At 34.1% G+C, this 26,541-nt stretch overlaps 1 long non-coding RNA gene across 1 annotated transcript; it reads right to left on the reverse strand.

Annotated features, from left to right (window-relative positions):
• LOC113218980 lies at positions 1-26,465 on the reverse strand. The gene is made up of 3 exons (XR_003305294.1): positions 24,754-26,465; positions 6,325-6,328; positions 1-1,652 (listed from the first exon to the last, which is right to left on the reverse strand). It is a non-coding gene; the product is annotated as an uncharacterized LOC113218980 (long non-coding RNA).
• Between the last annotated feature and the right edge of the window lie 76 nt (positions 26,466-26,541).

Here is a 26,541-nt window from a genome sequence, read left to right on the forward strand (position 1 = left end):
TTTTTTTTTTCGAGATAATTTTTCCGAAAATAAATTGCTCACCCCTTTCTGCATATTGCGTATGAACACGTATGAAAGAATTAGAGGAAAAGGAGTGTAAAGTTTCTATTTTTTTTTTTTTTTTAAATACTGGAAATAAAATTGTAAAAATTTACGAAGCATGTTTATAATTGGAGGCTCGATAATATTTGTAAAAAATTTTGTATCGAGTGTTAAAAAGAGGAGAGAATGTTTTCACGAAAGGAAATAATTACAGTTATTTACAATTACATAATCTAATCGAATTATTACGAACTTGTGGATCTCATATTTGAAATTTAACAAGGTTAATTCGATTACTCATTATTTTTTCTTTTTTTTCTGAGGAATTATCTATTAATTATTGAATCAAAATCGTGTCTTTAGAAAAAATAAATATATTCGTTGATAAAAAGAGTTGATGAGTAAGTAGAAGACTTTTGCTGAATATATCTATAATAAATATTTACACTCGAAGGAAATTTTTTTAAAAATTTTAAAAATATATAATAAATTTTTAAATTGATAAATTCCAAAGAAAAAAAAAAGAGGAAAACGTATGTTCGAAATTTATTGATATTCTACTGTGCGACGTTAAGTGTACCATGTGTGGGTGTGTAGAAATATATCGCGAAAACCACAACGACAGGAATCGACATCAATGGAAAACGTTTTTATAATGCGTTACATATATGGATATGGGGAATTTTTAAAAGCATCCGTCATGTGCAAGGCGCGTCGATGGAAATCTGACGCGAGTCAAAAATCAAAATAGCAGGGTGTCAATGCTATTAAATCTCTCTACTAGGAAAACTAAAAATTTTAAATTGAAATAACACAGCGAAATATTCTGCCCGCTGAAACGCGGAATAATATTGGGGAAATTGCGAAATGTTATTGTACCAACTTTGCCAACGTTCTTTCAAATAAAATAAGGGAAAATTGAAAATAAATAGAAATATTTTCATTGTAAACTCGAAAATTGAAAAACATCGTCTCTGGTAATTTTTCTTTTTTTATTTTTTTTTAACTTTACAAAATTTATCTTATCTCAGTCTTGTCTTTGAAAGACAACCCAATCCAACTCAAACGAATGAATTTTGAAATTCGAACTTTGAAACAAAATTTCAAAGCAAATAAATTTAAATAACCTTTAAATAAATACTATATATAATTTGTAATTTTGAATTTTACATTTTTAAACTTTTTGAATGAGAATAATGATGTAATAATTAATGTTAAGTTGTTATATTAATATGAACGTTATTGGATTTGCCTTTGATTCTATCTGGAATTTCGATCTCGCGTCACTCGTCGTCAAGAGGTTAATCAAGGCGTTGAGTTCTCGGTGATTACTTCACTGTTGCGTGGAAAATTGAAAATGTAATGAAAATGGATGGAAGAAACGACGATGGTGTGAACGATAATGAAAATAAATGGTGAAAATATTATCAATGTCGGTATCTCGTTAAACATAACGGAAACCCGTCAATTCAGTGAAAAATGATATTCAAAATGTAAAATTATAAGTATATCTCCATTTCCATTTCTTCGATAATTACATAACGAAACATTGTTTTATTTTGCAAAATTTAATTTTACTTTTAATTCTACACTTCTATACATATATATATCTAAAAGTTTACGCGTTCATTAATCGATTAATTAATTGAACAATTTATCAAAAAATTTATTTTATTTTCACTTTAAAAATTCTTCTATCCCTTTTCTCCTTTTCTCAATGCTTTTTAAATTTTCTTCCAAAATGGGATTAAAATTTTACGAAATATACCCTGTATATTTTTTTACCTAGTAATTTTTTTTGCAACAATCGAATAGATCGAGTCAGATGTTTTTGTATTAACAGGTGGCTCGCGTGACACGCATACATAATTGATATTGAGAAGCACGTGGTGTCTGATGAAATCAATAATGAAAGGTGTTTTATAAGTACTACAAATATCTTGATACGCAAAGATTTGGAATTAAGATTTATTATCACGTATCTTTAACGATTAGAATTTGCGTTTCATTCTAACGAAAGCATGATTTGTTAGATATGTGTTAAATTATACGTAGAAGAGTGAGATTTTTTTTTTATAAAATCAAATATAAAAAATTAGAATTATTGCATTAATTCTTTTTTTTAAATATGAAACATAAATCTACGTATTTCGTATATTAATTTATATTCGAATAAAATTATTTGTTAATCTGTCCAATTGAAAGACATGATATTTTCGCGCGAAAATTAAAATTTGAAAAAATATTATATTGAAATAGAATGATAACACGCTTTAAATAGAGCTCTAAACGAACTTTTTATCCATCAAAAATTTCAACAAATTCCTCTTCAAAATCGTTTTTTATTATTAAAAAAAAATATTTTCATTTTTTCATTCATAATTTCAAAAACAATGAAACGACAACCGATCATCACGAACATTGAAGAAGTATATATTCAACGTTGGTACGAGTATTATATAAAAGGGGAGGGAAGGGGAAAAAAAAATCGTCGAAATAAAGTTTTAATAAAGTTGTCAACGTTCTATCAAGAAAAATTCTCAATTTAATTAAAGATCTCGAAATTCAAACTTTTCACCCCCTTTTTTCATCCCCTTTCGTCGGGCCATCGTTGTTCAATTTCTTTTCTTTTCTTCTTCTTCTTCTTCTTTTTTTTTTTTTTACTTTATTCAAAGAACGACAATTATCGGTTAATTTTATTCATGAGAGGAATAACAGTTTTATTGTAAACTTGGCCTAAAAAGAGTGGGCACTGCAATGAACAACAAAAGGTTTCATAGAAGATGAAGATAGATGAATTTAGTAGTCGGAATAAAGGGGCAAAGGGGCATTCCGAAGGATAAAAGGAATTTCCTCGCCGCGAAACATCTTGGATTCTGTTAATAAGAGTCTGTTAATAACAAATACCGGGAAAAATTGCAATAAAAAAGGGAAGAAATAAAGGAGGGGATAATAATAAAATTGCCTTATTCGAGGGGACAAAGTAACCTCTCTTGTTGGAAGGAATAAAGGTAAATTACCTTTATGAATTTTTCTCTGATGAATTATTCGTAATAAAGTAGAATCCCTTCTTCCATCCCCTCCCTCGTTGCCTTCATATTTCTTCGTGTTCTTATCGAAGAATATTAGTATTTCTTAATATTCATTTTCTACACGTTTCTCAATTCATTATATTATCTGAATTTCAGAACTGATATATATATAAAAAGAAAATTTGTTATTTATTTAAAGCAAAATTTGTTTTCATTAATTGTAAAAGAGAAAAGATAATAATCGAAAATTGTTATTATATTATTATATTCTTTAAAAATATTCGTGTCACTAACGATTATTCTAAAAAGAAAAAAAAAATGAGATATAAAAATGTACGAAGGTTATTGTTAGGAACCATTCACTATAAAATATCGTAGATATAAAAATAGCATAAAAATTGGTATACGTGGTAAAATAAAGTTAGTCGAAAATACTATTTTTATTTCAACTTTAAATTACTACTTTACTACCTTGCTTGATAAGAAATAAGATATAAAATTGTCATAAAACGATGACTTTTGAACAAGAACGATTTCCCGGGGAGTCAAACACGAACCAATTTATCAACTTCTGATTGAAAAACATGCGGGAACTCATCTTTTAAAATCAGTTTCCTTTCTGAACAAGGATACTAATGCAAATGTCATCCATCATTTTCTATCTAACTTTTTAATTAAAAATTGTTGGTACAAAGACATTGAGAAGATCTTGAAACAGAAGATCGATCCACGAGAGATCGAAGTCGAACCAATCCATCAATTTCTAAACTCAAAAACAACTACAACTTTCGATAACTAAAACTGATCCACTCAGGTGTCGATACTAATAATTACGAAGTTTAATCTGGCGGAAAACTGAAGTTAAACTTTAGAAATTACTTGTCATAGCGAAGAAGAAGAATTCTTAATAATGGGCGTGGATTGAAAAAAATAATTCTTCTTTCGTTATAATACATTCCCGTTCACGATGTATTACTTTCATATCAAAAAATATCCCATTAATTTTTGAAAAATGTTATTCTTGCGATCTATTAGACGTATTAAAAATTTTTTTGTCTTGCTTAAATGTATAATTTGTGCTTTTCAACTTGAGATCTATCATTTTTAGAAACGTTTAGGAGTTTATAAATAAATAAAATAAATATTGAATTCATTTGAAAATTTGAAATCCTTTTTAAATATTTTAAAAAATTGATAAATAATTATTATATATAAAAAATCATTCCTGTAAAATAGAATTCTCGTCTATTTAAAATTATTATTCAATTCCTAGTCAATTTCTAGTCAAAAAATATATACAAAAATATTCAAAATTATGTACAATTAAGTTAATATTAAAAAATAATTATTAATTGATTAAAAATCGTCATATTCATCGTGAAATTCTAAAAACACGTAAAAAAAACTTTCCAAATTAAATATATACTTCGATATTAAAATCAATTAAAATAAAATTAAAACTTAATAATTAAAATTGACTCGAAAAAAATCTACACAATCATTAATCTTAAATCAATATCCAAATTTCTATATCTTATACATTATTCAACTTTTAATTTTACTTAATAAAATTCTAAAAAAATTCTGGACTACAAAATCCCAGATATAAAAACGCGAAAATCATTTAATAAACTATTAATATTTAAAAAATTAATTTTACATTAAACAACCAAATTTTAAATCAAATTTGCATCCATGTTTATTATCTTATATTTATGTACTTAAATACTCGAGTATTGATTGTAAGTCGTTAAAAATAAAGAGTAAACGAAACGAAAAAAAGATTTCCATGATAACAATAATAATAATAATAAAAAAAAAGAAAATCATCGAATCGATCTAAAAAATCTCAAAAAAAAAAAAAAGAAACGTAATTTATCTATTATAGAAAATTGTTCAGACTTTACCTAGTTGATGCAAATAAACGCCTCTCTCCCTCTCCAGTTATCTCGTTTCCGGTAGTGGTTGGGCGAAATAGCGATTGCTTCTCGACATCTCTCGCCTCGGTTATCGATCGAGGACCCGTCGATAAAACCGGTGAAGTCAAACAGTCTTTTCTCGAACCGTGCGATTTCACTCGCGCCAGGCCGTCGACACGTGGATGTGTACACGTATCTATCTATCTATCTATCTACCTATATATAATTCCATATTTATATTTATGCGTTATAGGTAACGTGTTGTGTATGTATGTATGTATGTATATATGTTTATGTGTAAGCATGTATGTATACGTATCTCTAAGAGATGAATACGTCTTTTCTGTCTCTATGGAAGTGTACCATATCCGTGGTATGTATATGTGTGTATACTCTATATTTCCATTTTGGTCGTGTGCAGCAGTTCCACTCGACGAGCGCGTCCACGCTGATCGAGCGAAGCGTCACAAGCTTTTTATTTTTGTCACCGTGATGACAGGTTGTCTCGATCGACGATATTTTATTTACAGCGATCGTGAAAACAGAGAATGGGACGGTCTCGGTCAGCTGGCCGCGTCATCGAACGGGGAACTCTCTTTGAACGCTTAATCCGCGGATATCGATGCGGAAGTAGTCACGTATCGCCATCGTGCTTTTTATAAAAGATACCTTTTTCTCTTTTTTTCAATTATCCTATTCGTTATTTTGACCATTGCGTGCTTCCTCCCCTTTTTCGAATACCTCATAAGATGAATTACCAGGCGACATTTGCCTCAAGTAGGGAGATTTTACATTCCTTGTACATTCCTTGTGATTATTATTTACGTTAATTACGAATAAATTTGTAATCTTATTCGTTGGTCATGGATAAATTTCTAATTTCATTATTCGAAAGATAAGCAGTCGTCACAAGTGAACGACACCGCTTTGCATCCATAGGAATTTGAAGAGTGCATCCCTCGAGATAGCACGAGTACGAGAAATGCTATTTCTATGTATCTCCTATCACGTACCTTTTTTTTCCCTTTTTTTACGATCCTTCATTTCTTTCTCTCCCGGTCGTATACACGCGATATCTTTACGGGCTTTATTAGAATATATTTTTATCCCATTCCAAATTTATCTCAACTCGTGATTCTCATCGTGATTTTTATCCTCTAAATTTCTAAGCGAATTGAAAATAATTAAAATGGAAGAACTAACATTGGAAAATTATGAAATATATATATACATATATCAAAATGTTTCAAAAGCAAGTGAAGAACAAAATTTTAATACATTGTTCGACTAAATTAAACCACGAGTCGAGGCTGTTTAAATTATCTATTAACATATCTAAAATTATTACCACTGTTCGTACGATTAAACTTGTACCGCCTTGATTGCCTGAAATAACGTAATTTCAAATTGAACGGTCAAAAGTTTACATTATTAAAATTTTGAACAGACTCGTGGCTCATCGATTGAAATTTTCCAATGGAAAAAAAATCTAATATCATTTAAATCGAATCCAATTGCTTCAAAATCGAAATTAAAATGTTGATTAAAAATTATCTTGTACGTACTTATACCTTTGTACATTTCTCTGTTGTGCAATTTACTCAACTTAATTATTAAAATTTTATCACCCCCTCCTTACTCCTAAATTTGAAGACTAAACACAGGGCATCACTGTACATTTCTGAAGATCTCCTTTACACAATACTATCTCTGAAAATGAGCGAACTACGTGTATACACACAATGGCACACGTGACACGTCCGTTTCGAACACCACTTGAAACACCAACGACATTTCCTCCCCCGTTTCATTCTCCCCCCCCCCTCCTAATTTCTCTTGCCTCCCCACATCGTCGTCAACACGCAAACACGCAAAAAAGTAAAAGCTTAATTTTTTTATCGGCTCTTAAACACGGTATCACATAAGATTTCCACGCTGACTTGACTCGAGCTTCGACTCGATCGTTTTAAACTTAGGAACCCACACGAGAGAATTGGTGTGTGTGTGTGTGCTAATCTTTTTATCATTATTTTATTATTATTATTATTATTATTATTATTTTTTTTTTTTATATTTTTTTTTCCCTTTTTATATTTTTTTTGTTTCCTCCTTCGTTTTTAGGTACTTTAACGAGCCTCGACAACGATTACTTTTTAATAGACGAAGATTATTGGTCCAAAGAGAAATGTAATTACACGATATCGATGAAGGGGACGACGAGATAAGATTTACATTATATACTCGAGACCTCGACCAAAGTTTCGAATCCTCCGCGAAAATATCCTTTTCTTTTTTTTTTTTCCTGTTTCGCGAAAATGGACGTCGAAAGATATATTAAAATGCCAAATGCCTCGAGCACGCCATATCCCCTCCAATATTTTATATATATATATATATGTATATATATATATATATATATATATATATATACACAGCTCACATATTTTTACTCATGGACAATCGCACACACTGTACGCAAATACTGTCGACTACCTAACAAACATCCGAGAAGAGAAAAATCCGATGCTCATCAATATATCTGTCAACATCTTTGCTTTGATTGTAGAACCGGGCTGCGAAGCCCTTATCCCCCCTCCCCTCCCTCCCCTCCCTTCCCCACCCAAAAAACGAAAAGGACAACATTTAAGATACACAAGTTTACAGCGATTTACGGACCGCGATCATAATTCGTAGTACCCTTTTGAGTTTTCGGTGTTCGGATAATCACAGCGCGCGTTTCAGCCTTCCATTGCGTAAATAATAATTAGACCGTTTAGTTACAAAGCTCGTCTCCTTTCCTCTCTTTCTCTCTCTCTCTCTCCTTCTCTCCTTCCTCGATATCGACACGATATGCATACATAATCGCATCGATTCGAGAAATCGTTGTTTTCAAATCAATTGATCGTGGACGCGAGCGACTCAAACCCATCGCTAGATCGCATCCCTAGATCGACACGTTTCACCGGTTATCATATCGGTTTAAATAACCGCGTACAAAGAGTTTCTGAAGCGGATATACAAATATATATATATGTACGTATACACCGCAAGAAGAAATTCCTAATTCCCATCGGAATATTCGATGAGAGAGAAGTGGAGGAGGAGGAGACTCGAGAGGATCGAATGGAATAATAGTATCGGATCGATCCGAGCTCGAAACGAGCATAGCACACAGTCTACAGAAACTTCGTTACTATTTACACGGATCTTAGCGAGTGTTTTCGGTGTTTACCGATTTGTACGATCGATTTCGACACGCGAACCAGCCACAATCGATACCATTCGAAGAGAATTGCGGATAACACCGTTTTTTCTTTTCTTCTTTCTTTTTTTTTTTTTTTTTTTGTAACACCCAGGAGGAGATCGTTCGAGATCGTTCATTCCGCTATATTCCGTCGATTGTCCTCGCAAAAATTCCCTCCCCCCGTCTTGATTCAATTCAACTTCCTCGATACGACTTCTTCTTCTTCGTTCTTCGTTCTTCGTCGAAGCTCTCCTCTTCGGTTCCTCGCGATCACGGCAAAGAGTGATTGCTCAGCTGATAAAACGTTCAAGCGAGATATATATATATGCATATATATATATATTAGAGGCCATTCGTTGCACGAAATTGCCCCGCGAAATTGCCTTTCTTCCTACGATTTTCTTTAAATACTGTCCCAAACGCGAGCCTGTCTAAGTCTAAGAGCGAAAAGTCTGTCTCGCGATATTCGACCATGTTTCTTCAGAGAAAAGAAATTAGAATTCGTTTGATTAAGATTTTTTTTAAGAGATTCGTGAAAGGATTTTAAAAACTTGGTTCTTGGAAATTTTTTTCAAAGTTTTCGAGAAAGATTATTATAACGAATAAGAGACGATGACGAGATGAAGCTTAAATTTTCTACAATTTTAATACTATTTTTATTTCTATATTTGAAAATTAAATATCCACAACGAATTATATGATTGAGAAGAATGAATTTCATTCCATTTCTTTCCAATCAATAAGAATTTGAACTTTTATAGATGCGTAGAATATTTTATCTTCTTCATCTCGTTATAATGATAATAAGCGGATGGATATACCAAACTCTAAAACTATTTTCGTATTCGAATACTGGTTGCAATCGATAGCCGCATTCAAAGATACCAACGTTTTCCTCGATTCCAGGGAATCTTCGAATCGCCCAACTTTCCGCAAATAAATAAAAATCCAATAACACAGAGTCGTATCGACTCTAAACTTCATGATCGAAGTCTCTTCGAAAACTCTCGAGGAAACTCCACCGTCCAACTATCCATTATCAATGATCCCCCCCCTCCCCCCTCTAATGATCGTGAAAAATCGTCACAGGAACTCTTTATCATTCGATTCGAGCTTGAAAAATCGCTCGAGCAATTTAAATCCGATTTAAAAGAGTTGCAACGAGAAAAGAAAAAATTTCCAAGAACAAAATGAAAAAAGAAAAATCCTAACGAAACACGCTCGAGAAGCACGCTTTATTAATTAAAAAAGAACCACGGTCGAAGGAAACGGATCTTTTATGCGTTCCCCTCCTCGAAGACAGGGTTTGGTTGGCGCACGGCCAACGGTCAGGGTAGCCCGAATCCGAAGAAAGGCGCGATCGAAGGCCTGTCGTCGAAGAGACGAGGGGGCGGAAGTGGCGGGAGTGGCCGCTTCCTTCGCGGGGCAATCAGCGTCCTCTACAGCGGCCCCTTCGCGAACGACCCCTTGACGAAGGACTCTTTGGCGAACACTATCTCCCTGTGCTTGGTGCGTATGTGGGAGCGGAGGGTGTCGATCCTGCTGTACGTGGCCGGGCAATAGGGGCACAGGGACCTTTGGGCCGTGTGTATGTGGAAGTGGTGCCAACGGTTGGTCACCTGTTTGCCACAGGCACGGCATCTCCAAAGGGCGGGCGAGCCGAGCGACACGGCGAACATCTCGTGATATGACAGACCGACCGGCACGCTGGGCATCGTACCTGGAAAACCCAACAACAAGCCTTCATTGCGATTTTTTTTTCTTTATCTCTCGTGCTGGTTTCTTTTCTTTTCTTTCTTTCGATTTTCTTGTTGCGGGTTCTTCTCATCTCGGCCGGGAAATTTGTGAAAGGAAATTTATGTGGGCGTGAAAAGTGGGATCGTTGAAAAGTTGGCGATGTGGAATTAAGAGTTGTTTTGAAAGATAAATACACGGTGATGCGTGGAAAGTTGGCAAAGTAAAGTGTTTGTAAATTTAGTTTGTTCGATTATAGATCTGAGGAGGAGTAGGATTAAGGAGATTAAGATTTGATTTCGTCGTAATTTCATTGTTGCGTTTGTTGTGAGGTGTAATGTAGAATCTGAGAAAGATTCTACAGATTCAATCTAGAGATTACAAAGATGATTATATATATGTGTATATTTCTGTTCGTATTATTATATTATCCCAACTTTTGCCAACTTTTCAGCTCTCGCTCGAAATTACGCTGGAAAAGTACAGGAAATAGGTTGCAACGAAGAGGTGCCAACTTTTCGGTTCTGCGTGAAAAAATAAAGGAAATAGGAATTTTATAGAACAATTGGAGAACGAATGAATATTTTATTTAAATAATTCTTCCCTTCAAAGGCAACAATTATTAAAAAACAAATATTATATCGAATTTAAACGAACGATTTATATATAAAAGAATTACGAAATAATATATTCACAATATTCGAAACTGAACGAAAGAATAAATAAATAAATTCTCTGAGAAACGAATATTAAATTTGTTCGAAAAATTCTCGAATCCTACTTTCGCGAGATTTAAAACTCGACCCCGCGAACGAGAGCAAAAATTCATTTCCGTGGAGGAAAAAAAAAAAAAGAAAAAAAAGAAAAATACATATATCCAACGTAACGCATAAGGGATGGCAAGCACGACGCGTTACCTTTTTTCACGTGTGTACATGTGTGAAAGCGGGCAGGTGTGCATGGAAGCAGCAAACAAAGGATGCTGTTCAACACTCTCATTCACGCAGCGCGCACGAGCGTCATCATCCCTCTCGCATCATCATCTCACCAGGAAACGGCGAAGCGTTCGGCAGACGTGGCCCGGCTGAATACTCACGTTTCACGCAGCCGTCCATGTCCTCGTCAATCTTTCGACGGACGAATGAGAGAGAAAAATGGCGGGAATATCGTTTGCCGATATTCGATCGAAGGATTACCTGAGAAACGTGCTCCGCTTCACACCTCTAATCCATGCGACGACGTGGCCGGGTTATGATTGCGATCGATATATCGGTGGAAAACTTACGTTATCGCAATGCCTTATGCATCGATTAATCCTTTTCGCCTCGATACAAGTGGACGATCAATCCGCTGCTCGCTCGCCTCTTCGCACTCTTCTTCGCTTCTTTCGTGTTCGCGTGGATAGGATGTGAGGATCGTTATGGAGAAAGATCGATTAGAAAGGGATAGGGAATTTTTTGGAAAGTTCTGATTTAAGGAATCAGAGAAATTTTTTCTCTCTCTCTCTTTCTTTCTTATCTTTCGTGAATTGGAAAGAGAGGTTTGATCTTTGAGATTAATGTTAATGTATATTATGGAACTTATTGGAGTGTTTCTGGGAGATGTGAATGCGTGATTTAACAGTGGTTATGTTGTTGATCTTATTCTCTTTATATTTTCCATCTTTCTTTTCTAAGTTCCACTTTGAATAATTCGTAAAAAAGAAAAAAAGTATTCAAAGATACATCCAAATTTATTATCTTCTCAAAATAGAAAAGAAATCAAAGTGCTTCCACAAATAAAATCACCTCTATTTTAATCCTTATATTTCTCTCCTGCTGCAGTAGCTTTAATTAACCATGTTCCTCATAGCTTAGCTCCACTTTCGATCAAATTAATTACGGAACTTATTCTTCCAAGAATAAAAAAAAAATCTAAATTCAAACAAAATCAATTCTCTTCCAATCCTATGATTCGGCAAATTTTATCGATCCAAACTAAAATACTAAACTCCATAATATCTCTCTTGGTAATCTCATGGTTGGCAATCTCAAAAGGAAGGGAAAAAGAGATCACAGTTAGTTAATTGTGACCGTTTGTTTGACGAGGATCAAAGAGATAAGGTGTGCACATGCGCATCGAATATACGTAGGTTGAATATTTCATTGGATGCCTCTGCTCAGTGTTACTCGAAGATGGTGCTACGCTTTTGATAATCCTTGCACGAGGAACTATACCGTGATGGTTATGCTGTCTGGTTATCGACATCGTGTACGGAGAAGTTTGCTCACAATCTATCGAGCAACGCGCCATAGATAATCCTATTTGAGACTGATCGCTAATCCTTGCCTATATTGCTTGCGCACCTGTGATACAACTTGAAATTCTACGTATGCTTTCCCAATAAAGATGTGATACAGATTTTAAACGCTAATTTCTTCTCTTTTGGAATTTCTAATAACATAAAATGTTTGTTAGTAAGAAGGTAATCTTAGATTTTGCGAGTCAAGTTTAATTTTGATGTATAATACAATTAGATGTGATTCAAATTTTGTGTGCTATTTCGAAACTCTGGTAAAAGTGTTTCACATATTCTAAGCAGGATATAAATTTTGCGAGGGTTAAACATTTTTGGAAATATTGTAGCAATTTGGCAAGAAATTGTGTGGATTTTATGGATCTGCAATGAATACAAATAAATAAATAAATACATTTGAAAGAATTCTAAATAATAATAAATTTTTAATTAATTAACAATGAATGCGGTTACTTTTTCTTTTTTTATTTCCATGTTAAACCAACTTGTTCAACAACAACGTGTTCGTGAAAATTATTTATTCCATAAACCATATTTTTTATATATTCGTCAAACCAGCGGATATGTATACATTTATACAATTTGGGTTAATTCCATAATCCTTTTATAAATTCGCTTAAAACCTAAACTTACTTGGTACAAAACTCTCAAAATGGAAGATCCTTGTCGCAACGCTAAGCGTCCTTTAATTTCTCATCGTAAAAAGTTTCTCTCACGCAGCTCCAATGCGCTCCAAGTATTAAAAAGTACACTTAAACGTAGTTAGATTCGATTATTTTAAACCACCAAACTTGTAAACTTTTTCCACCAGGGGAAAGTTTACAATATCACGAGTCGTCTTTATGAATAAAAATTTTTCTTCCTCTCTTGTAGATACATTTTTCGTATCATCGACCCTTATCGTTACGATACCGATGCATAAATGTGCCAATCTTTCTTTATCTATATTTGAATTTTACGAATTAACGAAACGAAGAATCGTTCGTTTGTTTAAGAAATTAAAAGAGGAAATAAATTTATTAAAATATATGATAAACAACATACAGCTTAAACGTTCTAATTTTAAGTTTATTAATCAAGATATTTCAAGATTTCTCTCCTCCTCCTAATTCAATCAGATATCCATCCATTTTACTTCAAAATAAGAATAAAATGCTCGCTTCTTTTTCATATTGATCTTAATCAAAAATAGATTTTTAACATCATCGATGCAAGAGTTGAAAGTATATTATCATATTTCACAGTAACAGTGATAATGAACATTACAACGGAATCTGCACATCGGATGGCAGAATGCGATCGTCTCCTCGATTTTCTTGCTCAAACGAGTGTCTGAGGCTGGTTCTAAAACGGCGTAATGGAAACGTCGCTAATCGACGAAAGTTTACGAGCAGAAGTACGAGCAGAAGGGTAAACGACATCATCACAGATGAGAATATTAAAGCAGAAATTTTATGGAAGTTTGTATGGAGGAATGATATAAGGAGAGAGGGGAGGGAGGGGAGAATTGCAGTTGTAATCATAAAGATATGGACGAGCCATGTGCCGAAATTTTATCACTTTCGAAATTTCTAAAAATTCTTTGATCCATGTCTGCTTAAAAATAAAATAATAAAAATGTATATAAAGTGATATTATTGTAAAAATGACTTATATATGCAATTCCGTTTCTTCTTGAATACAAGAATTATTGATCGAGAATTATTGTTGAAGAAACACTGTTTACTGTTGTAATTAAAAAACAAGGAAAAATGCGAAACCAGTTGGCTCTAATGTCAATCATTTAAATCTTAATGATATTTAATTAATCTTTCTTTTTATTGACGTTTCCATTAATCAATAACGTTGATAAAACACGATATTCTTTTATTTCTCTAAAAAAACTCTATCTATGTTACATTATCATACGTTCATTCTATTTCAAATCGAAAGTTCAACTTTCTTCGATCATGTTAAATATGATATTTATGATACAATTATCCATTTACAAGATCGATTGATCGTCAAGGGAAGCACGAAAGATGCAGATACTTTATTAAAAAGAGATCCCTTTTTCCTGGGATTTCGTTAAATCAAAACGTTACTTAAAGGAAGCTTTTGTTTTAACGAACGAGTCGGTTTCTTAATCGTGGCTCGCGCAATCGAAACGCGTTTTTGTATATTTCTTTTTTTTTTTTTCCATTTAGAGGAAAATAAAGAACAGGGGAAGAACACAGAATGATCCTTTCGAAATTCTAAAATTTGTTCGATGATCGAAGTTTCACAAGTTCATTTTTTTATTATTGGAATATTATACTTTTAAATTATTACAATATTTATTAAAACATTTTTATAAATCCATCTTCTATCTTCATTTAATTAATCTAGGGAAAACAGAGATGTAGTTTCAATCATTATGGGAAGAAATGTTGATCGGATTTTTCGATTATTTTTTTTTTTTAATTTTTTTCATTCGAAAATCATGATATCCTTTCGCATGAGAAATTTCGTGAATTTGATCAATCCTCGACGATGAAATGAAATTTCGATGCATATATCTTATTTCCACAATTTATAATAATAAAAAAAAATATATGTTTAAATTACATTAATTTTATCCCGTTGTTTCCTTGTACGCGATTAATTAACAATTCACAAGTTTATGAATCGCAAATTGCGGCGCATTACGCGTGGAAGATTTTGCAAATTATATACTTCTATTTTACATGTAATTTTTTATTAACCTCTGAAAATTTAACCAACGCGTTTTAATCTATATGTATCTTTTAATAATTTCCAACTTCCGATTTTATAAAAATTTTATAACATTAAAGAAAAAGTATCGTTATTTCCAAATGTACCAAAACATTTAATTTTTCCAATTTCAAAACTTTCATATTTCTATTCAAATCGATATTTTCTTCATCCTTTTACGATCTTTCCATAATAGTCTTCTCTAATCGTCAAACAATTGAAAAATAAATTGTTAAATTCTGCTCAATTTTATTTACAATCGATAATCAAAAGTCGCGAATTTTCCCTGTCAGTCAATTCTTTTTTTCTTTTACACATATTTCGGAAACTGGAGCTTGAAACAACCGGAAGAACCAGGATTGTGGATCATGAAAGGATCAATATTTGCACGAATCATACGGTTATCACGATTAATAAATCTCACTCATGGTAAACAGGTTCGATTCACGGCAAGCAAAGAGAAAAATAATCGAAGAAACATTGAAACTTCATTGTTAACATCTTTAGAATTTTATTCACGATTTACACTTCTATATTTATAAAAAAAAATTGGAAAATTATAATTTGGAAAATATTGGAAACGTGGATTATTTACAAAAACTTGAGTTCGAGAGAAGAAGAAATTAGGATTGGAAATTTAAAAGATAAAAATTTGGAAAGACGTGGAAGATCAAAAGTTTGGGATATGGAAAATTTGAAAGTGGAAACAATTGAAATGTCGAAAATTGGAAACAATGGAAAATTAATATTATGAGAACAATTGGGATTTAGAACGGAGAGAGAGATAGAATTTGAAGATGAGAAAAATTATATATAGAGATACATAATCTGAGATATTAAAAAGATTTGATTTCGTTTCATTGTTCGTTGCCTACTTCCGAAGAGTAAAGTAAATAAGTATTATAACGGAAAGAAGAAAAAACTGCGTGAATTTAATGAAACTTCATTTTCCGCGCATATTTCCAACGTAAAACAATATAGTTCCACTTCTCTTATTTGCTCAGTTTTGCGCATGGTAAATGAAGATTTAATTAAATCTTTTTCAACAATTATAAATTTAATTATTAAAACTGTGTAATCGCACTTTATATCTTTGTACCGAAGGCCAACACTGAAATATTTTCAATGCGATTTCAATCAGAAAATTGTATAACGTATTGTATAAAACTATAACTTCTGAAGATTAAAAACATGGGGGGAGACAAAGGAAAATTCATTTACATATTTCTATCCATCAAAGAACCATCAATTTCGTTTCATTTCATATTTTTCTATTGTTCTAAAAACAATTTCACTTGCATTCGGCTTCGGCAAAATTCATATTTTGTTAAGCAGAATAAAAATTTTCCACCTTTCTTTTTTTCTCCGGGAGAAAGGATTGAAAATTTAATAAAATAGATTTAACTCTTTATCGATTTAAAATAAATTTCAATTAAACGTAAGTAAGAAAAATTGTAAATAATTACAAAAATTGAGATAAATTGCATTCTGTCGAGTAAAAATACCATTATCCTTCTTCTTTCTTCCTTCAATTTAAATTCTATATATACATATATTGATTCACCAATCTCTTCTGAAAATCAATTTATAATCTTGAAATAAATAAGATACGTATTTCTGATATGATTACAAGCAATATTTTTTCAGAAATAAAAAACGATTAAACTTTATTAAAATTAGGAAAACTTTAAACCACTGTAACTTCCAAGATAGCGACATCTGATCAATGAATAAACGATCATCAGAGGCGAGGATTCTTTCTTTTTAAAACGCCCTTTCATTTATCCCGATACGACTTCCGGTTCCAGAGATATCTTCGTACAAAGAAAAACTAATTTCTTAAACCGTTCACCTTAAACCGAATTTAATCGTATTGAAATTAGGAAAACTTTGAACCGTTGTAACTCCGAAGATATTAACTTCCGGCAAACGAACGAACGATGATTAGAAGCGCGGAACCCTTCCCTTTAAAACGCTTTTTCGTTTACCTCGATACGACTTCCGGTTGCCGAGATATCATCGCGTAAAAGAAAGGGTAATTTTTTAATCGTTCGCCATCTCCTTCCTTGTCCCTCATTCGAACTTCTCGCTCGCGCTTCGTTTCACTGACCTACCCGAAACTGCAGACAAGCGGGCAGACGCGATTCCTGGAAAAACGTGGTACGCGATTCCTGGAAGGGCGCCTGTTTCCAGGAAAAGAATGTAGGTCATAATCCATACCCCGCCGCGAAAACTTTGAAGCCTTATATCTCAGCAACCGATTCAGATATCGGGATAATTCAAAAAGCGACTTGAACGGCATGCCTTCCCCTATTCCCTGACCAAGTTTCGACGACAACACTTTTAATTTTTCCCTCGCGTTTTTCACGCGAGAATTTCAAGTTTTTATTCGTGACTGCGATCGTACGTCTGTTGTAAAATTATTTAATCTGACACTTTTCAAATATAATACTAATAAAGTGATCTGTACAAATATTTGTGATATTCTATATATCGTTAATTCATTTAATTCAATCCTACCATCACAATGTAAAAAAAAAAAACAATTTACGTCAGCAAGGAAGGAATAACGAAAACTTTTCTCCCTCGGCCACAACAAACTCTCCCTAAAAGACTTGTCAACCAACCCCCGTAAACACAACGTCAAAAAAAGAAAAAAAAAGACAAGGAACCAGGCGTACGAAACGCACAAAAACCAAGTTACAATCAATCTCTGCCAGCAGCCGTCTGCGCAGATCCGTGGCACAAAGGACCGTCTCCACCAAGGACATAAAACTCGGCATATCCCCAGCTTTATCAAATTTTCCATTATCGGAATCACCCTGTTTTACAGCCCCGCTGTCGCGATACCGCGAAACGTTTAACTCGCGGCGAGCCAGACAATATCCATCCTCCGCGCGTGGGGGGGATGGATCTCCCACCGTCTGGTCCACCGTTTCCACCTTGTAATAACGTTTCAAACTCAAGAGAGGGGAGGAGGGGGAAGGGGCGAGTTATCAAAGGATCCATGGCCGAACGAACGACGGGACGGAACGAAATCCGTGTGCACTGGTGCACGGAGGGCTTTCGAGTCGGTCGACTTTAGGGCCGCGTAAAACGTTTAAGCGTGGCTATCAAATTTTCCACCGGCACTGGTTTACGGCGGTTCGAAGCGAATCGCCTCGAGATTAATGCCGCCATTATAGGGAGGGAGGATCCCTCCCCCCTCGAGAAATTTTCGATTTGGAATTTTCAGCCTAACCTGAGAGATTGAAAAAGTATGATTGAGTCGAAATTGTTGAGTTTTTATCAAGGATTACAAATCTTGATGAATTTTGTTTCGTGGAGGAAGGGTGGGGTTAAGATGGTTCGGTGAAAGTGGGTTAAGAGTCTTTGAGAGTGTTGCTTAATATTCTGAGTATAATATTTTATATATATATATTTTTTTTTTTAATGAAAATCCTTTGTATTCCCTAAAGGCTTGCATATTCGTTAAGTCCTTTGTAATCTTTCGTGTTGTCTGAGATTATTTTATATTCCTAAAATTATATCCCTGTATTCTCTAACGTTTTAAATAATGTTTAATAAGCCTGTGACGTGAAGTAAATTAACACAGAGGCTTCTCCGCGTAAGAAACTTGCCCCAACTTCCATCAAAAATTATTCTAATTAAATTTAAGAATAGAATTTTAAATTACATTTTATATATATATATAATTTTTCTATAATTAAGGAAATTATTTAATAATGGCAAGCGTATTTAATATTAATTTTATTTTATTTTCAGTAACGATTGTTAATAATTGACAACGTTTTATAATTTTTAAAACAATACATCGAATGAAATGATCTGTAATCTGTATATTAAATAAATAAACATCGTCACGAAAAATAAATTTCTTCTAAAAAGAACATTCTTTGATCTGATTTTTAAATACATCGAAGAGAAATTTTCGAGAGGAAATTACGATCTAATTCCTACTTGCACATCATCGAAAAGAATTTGCATATTAAATGCAAATTTTAATTCAAACTTGCCGAGGTGAAGAGGGCCTGATTCCTATCATTTTTAATTTACACCTCTCATTTATTGTCAATTTTATCGTTTTTATCTTCTTAAAATACTAAACGAGCCACGTTAAAAAATTTTATACGATGTTTTATAACTGCTTTTGCCAAAAAGTGTATCAAAGTATTTCAATCATAATTTTTCTATAGTAAAATCATTCGTATAGAAAATCTTTTTTCGTTTCGAAATTTCTATCTAATCTATTATTATTAATTTTCCCAACATACCGTCGATTGTTACAGCGATTTCAAATTTATACAACGTCAAAGAGCAACTTAAGAGAAGCTTAATCCGTGCAAGATTTAAGAGCAAACCGATAATTCCAAAGTTATTTAAAATACTCTTCTCCCTGTGAGAAGAGTCTTAAGAAATTCGTCGGCCCTCTTTAATAATTTAATAAAGTAAAGTTGACGTTACGAACTTTAAACTTTGGTTTTATCTTTTAGGAAAATATATACCGAGCATCTGTATATTCGTTTCCCTTATTCCCTTTAATGCAGAAAACGAGGAAGCTCGAGGACTTGTACGAGGAAAATGAGCCACGTTATGGTTCTACCGTGGACACGAGGCAATCTGTGGACGACGCGTAGAAACCGCAAGTCCCCTGGAATGAGCGAGGCAGAAAACCAAAAATAGGGCGTAATAAGATAATTAATGCAAAACGTTTACGTAATCACTGGTTGCGAGTTTCCCTCCCTAATTAGGGGCTTGAAATTGACAGGCTTGGAATGAAAAATGATACATTATGACAAAAAAATTTATATATTAAAAAAAGAGAAGAAAATAATACAATAATCTAGAAATTTCACGATGAGTCACCGACAAATTTCTATTCGTGCACAAAAATCGAGCAGAGTAGCCAAGAAATTAGAAATTCTTCGAATTTAGCTGAAAGATAGGTGGATATTATAGAAGAATTTTTAAAATATGATGGAATTTATTTCAAACTGGAAGCATTGGACAGAAGGAGGAAGAAAGAATGTCGCGACGGTATATCTGACAGGATATTTAAATTCAAGTAGCAAACATTCAGGTTCTCGCGATGGAAAATCAATAAGATATACGGGGTGTAATGAAACAGCTTTGTCAGTCAACGGGAGAGGTGTTCCATCACGAAATTCCCATGTTCATCGTGTCATGTACCGAGCCATCGATCTAGACGAATAAATCGCCCCTTCGTATAATATTGAATGTCCCCACGTCTGAGGCACGACGCGTTACGCGTTCGATAATGCTTCCTTTGTCTTCATACCTCACTTCACCGCTGCTCCACACTCGATGGAAAAAACGGAGCGAAAATAAAATTGGCTTACTCCTCGATATTTACATGTATTAATCACAAAGAACGAATAAATTAAACTTATATTTATATTGAATGGAAAAAGGAAATATACATTAATCTAAAACTGTTTAAAAACTAGAGCTAATGTTAACGTGTATCTAAATATATTGTACATATATATATAACAAATTGAATATAAATCTATAATTAATTTGGTTAAAAACACTTGCAAATTTTTAGAGGTTGCTTAGACAAAAACAAAATCAGGGACATCGCTTGGAAAAGTTGATCAAGCCGTGAGAAAAGAAGTGGAAACCAATTCATAAATGTATTGATTCTATCTCAGATCCTTTCTGTCTCCTTGCCAGCCAAAAGGAAACAAAAAAATATACAGAGAATCTTATCACAGAGACACGTATATTATCCAAATTAAACTTCTTTCTGAATTTCCACTGATTGGATAAAAAACCAGTGACTGATATCGATTATCGCTAATCAATTTCATAATAAAACTACTTTACAATAGTGACGAAAAAGAAAAAAAAAATCGTATCACAAGATACGAATTTTCGCGACACAAATCGATCGATACACACGACTGATTATCCACTAATAACAAATTTACAATATTTACAATGCTGATCAGACTCTCCCTTCCCAGGAAAATCGCAGAAATTCAATTCGATTCACCAACAATCCTACTCATCGATCCATCGCATTTACTGCACGAATAATCTCCACCGTAAAGAAGCCTTTCCTTTCCTAAAAAAAAAAAAAAAAAAAAAAAGGCAAAGCCAAATAATAATCCAAATAGCCTCGATTCGACAGGCGGTGAAAAAAAGCAGCTGCATCTTTCCTTTCTCTCTCTCTTTCTGTCGAGAACACTCGCTACGTGTATACGGGCATCGTGTAACCGTTGTCGTAATCGGAAAGCGGAAGTGGCATAGGCATCCGTGTAAAGGGACGGCAGCCCTCCGATTGATCGGGAAGGATCGTGGCGGTAGATCGGCGGTTCTCGGTTGGCGGCTCGCGCTTGCGCTATTGCGCGTGCGCGTGCTTGGTACGCGTGTGCGTGAGCAAGGTGTCGCTACGCGTGTAAACCGCAGGGCAGAGCGGGCAGGCGTACTTTCCCGGGAAATGAACGTAATAGTGATTGCGCACGTTCGACACGACCTTACCGCACAACGAGCACCGCCTCCTCTCGTCGCTGTTACTCTGTCTCTCAAATATTTGCGATATCCGCCAATTTTTCAGCTCTGCAACAACGAAAGAAACCACAGGGTCAGCGAATGCCTGCCTGAAAATGCGTCACCGCGTCATCTCTCTATTTCTGGCTCTCTATTCTTTTCTCTCTCTCTCTCTCTCAATGTATATATATGTATGTATATTTGTCTATCCCTTTCTTTGATCTTTTTTTTTAAATCTCCAAGTTTTTCCAAGAATTTCGCGTGACTATATATATATATATATATGTATGTATATATATATATAAATATTCTACGATCCAACGTGCGCACGTGTGCGTGTAAGGCTGCGTGTTAACTCGAGAAAGGAAATGGATTTAGTTATACTTTATTTTCTTTTTTTGTTTTGTTATTATTGTTCCTTTACGGCTCGCAAATATTTTTTGAGAAATAAATAATTTTTCGATCATATGGGGGAGGAGGGGTGATTATGCTTGAAGCTAAGGGATTTTGATTAGCTGCAATTCTCCGTTTCGAAGTGTTATATATATATATCGATGGAGTGTCGCTGCTATGGAAAGGTAAAGAAAAAACGCGTGAAAATGGAAGATAATAATTCGTGAAAATATTTGCCCTACGATTAAACTATCTCCCTATCTGACCAGGCTCTTCATTAAGTATGGATATATTCCGTAGGATCGATTAATACTCTCCCTCTTCTTTTCTTTTCTTTTCCATCTCTTTTCTTTCCTTTCATTCTTCAATCATTCGCATACATTTTATTGATCTATCTGGTGGATTTTAAAATTTCTTCTCGATTCGCGTGTTCCTCTGCGATTGACGAACATATAAAACTCGAAAGATATTTCGATAAAGAGTTTCAAATTGAATTACGAAAAAATATATATATATATATAATTTTGTATAAGGAAAACATGGTAACAAGGACGATGACAGTTGTATCGATTGCACGAGAAAAATTACGCGAAGAGAATGGAAATATATTTCTAAGGTCTTAACAATATTTTCCCTTATCGATTTCTATAGAAATGGAATCAAAATATCTTTCCTCCCCGCGGGGAAGCATTTTTAGTTATCAAAGGATAGATAGGAAGTATCAGTGTGGAATGGAAGAGAAACGGTTTTTCTCCACAGTCTGCTCGAGTTCGACATCCTTGGCGCCTTTAAGTCGCGCCAGGAACTTGTTGCGTGACATCAATTGCCGGGAGAAAGGAAACAACTGGCATCGAGGATTTATCTTGATTTTCTGGCCGAGAATCCCCTTTGGAATATTTTAGAGGCAATATTCCTGGAGAAATTTTGTTTATCCGGCTGGATATTTTTCTATTTCTTTTTTTTTTTTTTTAAATCTAAATCGAAAACTCTTAATATCCTAAATATTAATATACAAGTTAAAAAAAGATCATTCATTTTCAACTTGTTTGAAAATTAATCATAAAAATTACAATCACAAACCTCCTTACCCAATTCTACAATCTTAAAAATTGATCCTTCTTAAAAGAAACACTTGCACCACAACACTCGTATCCATTCACCCTAACGATAAAGAAAATCATCTCTTTTTCATTAAAAATCCCCCTTCGAATTCAGAACAAATCTCGTGTCTCAGAGATCGTTGGAAAATCGCAGGGACAAGGGAGAGGAAGATTTAAGGGACGAAGAGAGAAATCGGTCATCAACAACGCGATCAGAGATCGGCGGGATGTGGATTCTGACCGGACGAATTATCGAACTCGTCTCGTGCCCGGTTTTTTTCCAACGCCAACCGTACGATACGTCCTAGCGCCGGATCCGGGCGGCGGATGTATCGACAGACAGGCCAATATCGTGACGCTCCCCCCCTCCCCTACTTGAAATTGACGATCGATCTGTACGTGTGTGTATGTGTATGCCTGTGTGTGCTTTCAAACTGTCCCCGTTTTACAGATTCCCTTGCCATAAACAGATAGTGCGTTTCATCGCACAGCTGGAAATTGCGATGATTCGACGCTCGATGATCGCATTTGCATAAACTCGTCCCCACAGCGATGCGTTAACCTTCGTACGACGATCGACGATCGTTACGATTATTGGGATCGAATCGTGCGTATCGTCGATGGATCGGAAGGAAGTGGTTCGCGAGCGAAACGGAGATCGGAATTTTTCGTGGATAGATTTAATAATAATAATAATAAATATTATTTTAGCATTTCATTCTTCGAAATTTTATATATCCAATATATCGTTTTATTATTGATAATTTATTATTATGCGTCCATTATTGGTATCCTTCATTTTAAAATTGAATTGAATCGAAGGATCGAACGATTTTTATCAAGTTCACTGCTCGAGCAGTGTGAACGAAGGTTAACGGGCAGGGAGAAGAACAATGATCTGGAAGAAAAAAAAGAAAGATAGACGGCTCGGTTAACACACAATTATGTTTAATCAAAAAATTAGTATGAAATACATTAAATGCACATGTGATTAATTCTCCATAGTTTTTTTGTTGGATTTTTTTTTTTTTTCTGCAAATTTTTTAATGTTTGCTTCATTTATCCTCATCATCCATATATTATCTATACACTATATAATAATTAAAGGTGTATATAATAATTGCAATCGTAACATAACACTTGCAATGTTAGAATAACCATAAGAATAAGAATATAATCGTAGTAACAATAAGAAGTAGTAAGAATAATCATTTTTTTTTTTCCCCCATTATTATTATTAATTAATGTTTTTTTTTTTTTTAATTCTTTTTTTTTAATTCTCAAGTTTGTTTTTCTCGGTAATAAAATCGATTACGCCCTATGATCGTTATATGTCCTCCGTTATATCGGCATGGTCTGCGGTTAATTATTTTATTTTTTTATTTTTTTATTTCTTTTTTTTTCCTCCCCCCCTTCCCCGCTTGCTCAATATAATATTCTCGGTTCTATTCGGTGCACGATTTCCCCATTGTCGTTTTTTTTTTTTCTGCTTTATATATATATATATACCTTTTTTTTTTTTTTAATATATATATTTCATTACCCTTTTTTTTTCTTTTTCTCTTATCTCATTTTTCTATTCTTCTCGTCGATATTCTGCGCCTATATTGTACGCGTTACACGTAACCCGAAAATAACTGATACGCAATTATTACTCGTCCGATTTTTTTTCTTTTTATACAAAAACGACAATAAACTAGCGCCACCATTGTCGCAAACTATTTCTTCTCGTCGACCTATACACATATATATATGTAACCTCAATCACGATCTTTAGACTCGATGATACACTAGCACTAATGATAACGTAACAACGCCTTCCATATTTCCCACAAGTATACAATGATTGCGGTATCGTATTAATTATTGAATCGTGTTAAAAGCGACAAACAAATTCTTTCGGAATCGCAAATGTCGACTTTATCGTATCGAGATTGCCGTGTGTCGTTTAGTCTTGGCACCTAGCAACCTTGCTCAGGTCGAGGATATTAATCGCGAACGGCAAACGGCGAAAAACGATCATCACAGAGCCACGATCGATCACACGAGCCGAACGACCAACATCGACCACGGCCAAACACGAGAATACGTTGAGCCAACGTGAAACGGAGCGACAAAAACAGACAGCTGGATGATCATCCGGCGCAGGGTTGACCCCGTTTCCCCGTCATCAACGTATCCTCGTAGTCGACATCGCCACAGGTCAACGATGCGACACAGAAAGCTCCAAATCCGTGGCACAGTTATCATCGTCTGATCAGATATACATATATATAACCACGCCCTTAGGTCTAGCTCTTAGAGGTTAGGTCTAGCTAGATTCAATTCACTTCTCTTCCGACCTCACCTTCTCTCTCTCTCTCTCTCACTCTCTCACTCTCTCTCTTTCTCTCTCTGTATTATTATTATTGTGTATGTATGTGTGTGTTTTTTCTTTTGTTTTGTCTCTCTGTGCATATATATATATAGATAGAGTGTCGCAACGAAGTATAAACGAAGGAACGGAAGTAAAAAGGAAGAGAAAGAAGCGAGATGATGCTGAGGAGGAGCTCCACGGATCGTAACGAAAGTGAAAAAGAACGAAAGGGTGATAGCAAACATTCTCTCTCTCTCTCTCTCTCTCTCTCTATTTCTCTCTCTCTCTAGATTCTCTATTTCACAGGTAGTAGGTTTATAGAATGGTGGTTGAAGGAAAGGAATTTCGCGTCGATTTGGTTCCTTCATCTCTTTTTTTTTTCTTCTTTTATCTCGACATGCACACGTATATATTCGTCCTCGTTTCTCTCACTCTCTCTCTCTCTCTCATACAACGAAACGCTCGTTATCTTTCGTTCTCTCTTGCTCGCCTTCCGGTTCATTCTCACCACCACTTTTTTTTTTTTAGGTTACGTCGCACACGAAAATGCAACGGTATAACGATTCTTCTTCTTTTCCCTTGTTACTTTTCTTTTTTTTTTTCCCCTTTCTTTCTTTCTTTTTTTTTTTTTGTTTCTTTTTAAACCTTTCTCACCTACACGTTGAATCTACACATAGAGGCTCTTTTGTTTTCCTTCATTTCCTCTTTTTCTCGGTTTCATCCTATGTACACATGCCATGCAAAATCACAAAACTTTCAGTCTGACAGTCGCGCCGATTTCTTTCTTTCTTTCTTTCTCTCTTCTTTTTTTCATATTCATTGTTTCGAATTTCTCTCTTTCCCCTCCCTCTTTTTCACTCTTTTTGTTTTCCTTTTCTTTTTTCTTTTCTTTCTATTTTATTTACCTATTATTATTTCGTCGCTTTTTCTTTACTTTTTTCTTTTTTTCCTTATCCTCGTTTTTTCCTTTTTCCCCCGAATGACGAGTAGAATACGCTCAGTAATACGCGCGTACGGGAATCACGATTATTCCCTGTACTCGCGCACGATTTACAATTATTACAGAATTTTTTTTTTTCTTCTTCAATATATATATATATATATATATATATATATATATATATATATATACATACATACATACATACATATATATATATATATATATATATACAT

Source organism: Apis mellifera, linkage group LG9, assembly GCF_003254395.2.
Source record: "Apis mellifera strain DH4 linkage group LG9, Amel_HAv3.1, whole genome shotgun sequence".
Taxonomy (NCBI): domain Eukaryota; kingdom Metazoa; phylum Arthropoda; class Insecta; order Hymenoptera; family Apidae; genus Apis; species Apis mellifera.